The sequence below is a fragment of the Budorcas taxicolor genome, chromosome 19, assembly GCF_023091745.1.
Source record: "Budorcas taxicolor isolate Tak-1 chromosome 19, Takin1.1, whole genome shotgun sequence".
NCBI lineage: Eukaryota > Metazoa > Chordata > Mammalia > Artiodactyla > Bovidae > Budorcas > Budorcas taxicolor.
The window spans coordinates 49,800,933-49,804,048 of record NC_068928.1 but is presented as its reverse complement, the minus strand read 5'-3'; the positions used below and the strand labels follow the sequence as shown (position 1 = coordinate 49,804,048).

The following is a 3,116-nucleotide window of genomic DNA, read 5'->3' as shown; positions in this document are numbered from 1 at the left end:
GGTCTCCTGGAAGGAGCAGGAAGCCCCCATGCCATCCCCTCAGGGGGTCCTAAGAATGGTGTGGACTCCATGGCCTGTCTGCGGTGGGGCATCTGTGTTCTGGGACTGGGACTGCATTTGCTGGCTGGGGTCCTCTGGGGCAGGGGTTCTGGCTCTCGGGGACCTCAAATGCTCCCCACTCTCTCACTAGTCTCGGTGGGTACAAGACCATGGGGCAGAGAGTCTATGCCGGGTCTGAGACGACCCCACCCCTGCCCCACCCACAGACCAGGCTCAGAGGCCAATAGGTTCTGGAGCTTGAAGTTCAGAGAGCCACACCTTCGGAACCAGGCCAGTGTGCAGATCAGCAGGCTGAGGAGGACTACCAGGGAAAGCATGGGGAATATTACCAGCATCTGGCCGAGTGCATTCAGGATTAAGATCAGAACGGGCTATGCTCATCTGCTAACCTGCATAAATGGCCGGGCCCTCCCTCCTTTGTTCACCTGTGCAGGAGCCCCAACACCTTGGGGGCACCCTCGAGGGGGACATGGCCTGTGGTTGGGAATCCCATGAGTGGGAGAGTGACAGGGGGATGGGTGCATGGGCTGGGCAGGGCTCCCGGCACGGAAGGTGAGGGTGTCTGTGGAGGGAAGACCCGAGGGGGCTTTCTGGGGGCTCCCTTCCTGTAGCCCAGGATGAAGACAAAAACACCTACCTGCAGCAGCTGTGAGGAGCAGGTCTTGCGGGTCTGCCAAAGAGACACAGGGCAGGTTGGTGGGGCCTGTCCAAGGCCTGCCCTGACACAGCCCCTCCACCCCAAGTATCAGATGAGCCCTGGATACAGGAGTTCATGAAGGCCTCACTGGGTTCCCTGTCCAGGGCCCGGCTAGGCTGAAGGGTGCCTTCTCTGCCCCTCCCACTGTTCCTGGTCCGGGGCAAAACTGGACCCCTGCTTCATGTCCCCAGGGCTCAGGGTGACTCTGGCTGTGTATGGACAGGCGAAGGGTGGTGGGGAGGAATCGATGGTAACTTGGGGAGTTTGCAGCAAAGCAAGGAGTGGGGGTGGGGGGATAGGGGCGTTTAGGGAGGGAAGGCGCCAGCTCCCTGAGCAGATAGGGACAGTGAGCAGGCACACATGCCGGGGCTGCCCTGAGAAGCTCAGAGAGGGCACAGGTGTGGCGTGGGTGCGGCAGGGTGGAAGTCCTCTTCAGGACTCATGTCCGTGGCTCTGGGCATCTCAGCTGGGCAGGAATAACTCCTCCCGAGTTGCTCCTCACTCCTACCCACCAGAAAGAGAAGCTCTTGGGGGTCAATGCCTCCCGACCCCGCCCTGCTCACCTAAGACGTTCAGTGTGGTGATTCTGATGTGTCTCTGGCCCCCCACCAGAGTCCACTTGTACTGCCCTGCTTGGGTGTCCCGGGCTTCGACAGATAGTAGGTACGCCACACCTTCCCAAATCCAGAGCTGCCATCCATCCTGGCAGAAGTCTCCCGGGCGCTTTACACTGCAGATGGGCTTCCAGGGTGCCGTGGGGTTCGCTTTCTGGGAGATGTTGATGTGGGAGATGGCATCGGAGATGCTGCAACTCAGCGAGGCTAGATTGCCCCTCACAACAGAAACCACACCCTGGGTGCAGTTGGGGTTGTCCCAGGCTGTGTGGGGGGAAAGTCACACGTGTGGGTCATGGCTGGAGCTCAGGACATCCACTGACTGCCCTTCCTGGCGTCACTGGCACTACTGGAGCCTGGGCCCCTCCTGGCCTGTTCTAGGTCTCTCCTCCCACACCCATCTTGCCCCTGCTGCATTCCCTCCCACCCCACTCCACCCCACCGGAGCCCCGCCACCGGCAGAGTTGGGACCATGCAACTTACTTCCACTCTGAGCACTCCTGAAGGCGGCCAACAACAAGAGGACCCAAAGCATCCTGAGAGTGAGAGGGGATGCTGAGGTCAGCATGGCCAGCAGGACGTGGATGAGTTTTAAGGGGTCCCTTGTCCTCCTTACTGCTTTTGGGGACACTCCCTGGAGGAAGGAAAGCTGATGAGTCAGAGTTCCCTTAGGCTCCTTCAGAAGCCAGGGAGAGGGCCTGCACCCTGGCCAGGGTGGGCGAGGGACCCCAAGTTCCTTCCTGACCCAACTATGTCATGACCCTTCTCGACTCCTTTATAATGTGTGCAGTGGGACCACTGTCAGACAGATGAGAAACACAGATGAGACAGGAAACAGGTCCCTGGGAGACAAGTCCAATTATATTGCTTGGATTTTCTTGAATTTTATATAAAACACCCAAACGCCCTGAGCCATGTGTCCAGTAGAGATGGGTCGTAATACACAGAATCTCGTGTGGCCACTTGCAACTGACACCAGCCTGAGACCACCTTGGATGCCCCCAGCCCCTCTTCCGCTCTTGCATTCTGAGGATTGGCATTTGGAGACACTTGGTCCACTCTCCAGATTGGCTTTTATCAACAAAAAGAGTCTTCCTGTGGAACTCGTGAGTTACAGTCCGGAAAGCTGAACTTTCACTTCCTCTGAGACAAATGCTCATCTCAGACTTTGGCATCCAGTAAAACTGACATTTGGGCTTCCCAGATGGCACAGTGGTAAAGAATCTGCCTGCCAATGCAGGAGACACAAGAGAGGAGGGTTCAGTCCCTGGGTCAGGAAGATCCTCTGGAGCAGGAAATGGCAACCAACTCCAGGAGTCTTTCCTGGGACATTCCATGGACAGACTCAGACATGACTGAGCGACTAATACTTTCGCTTTTCACAATGACATGTAGCTACCATTAGGTACTACACAGAGGATGAGATGGTTAGATAGTATCACCAACTCAAGGGACATGAATTTGAGCAAACAGAAAATCGTGCAGGACAGAGGAGCCTGGTGGGTTACAATCCATGGAGTTACAAAGAATGGGATGTGACTCAGCAACTGAACAACAACAAAAAGTAGCTTCACTGCCTGAAAAATCCTCTGTGTTCTATCCATTCATCCATCCTTCCCCCCAGCTCCTGACAACCATTGATCTTTTTACTGTGTCCTGAGTTTTGCCTTTTCCAGAATGCCAAGGAGTTGGTACCCTTTGATTTTTAATTCTGAGTCTCTGATTTTTTTTTTTTCCACTTTGCA

At 55.8% G+C, this 3,116-nt stretch overlaps 1 pseudogene; it reads right to left on the bottom strand.

Annotated features, from left to right (window-relative positions):
* Window positions 1-273: 273 nt before the first annotated feature.
* On the bottom strand, window positions 274-1,939 carry LOC128065460 (secreted and transmembrane protein 1-like; annotated as a pseudogene).
* Between the last annotated feature and the right edge of the window lie 1,177 nt (window positions 1,940-3,116).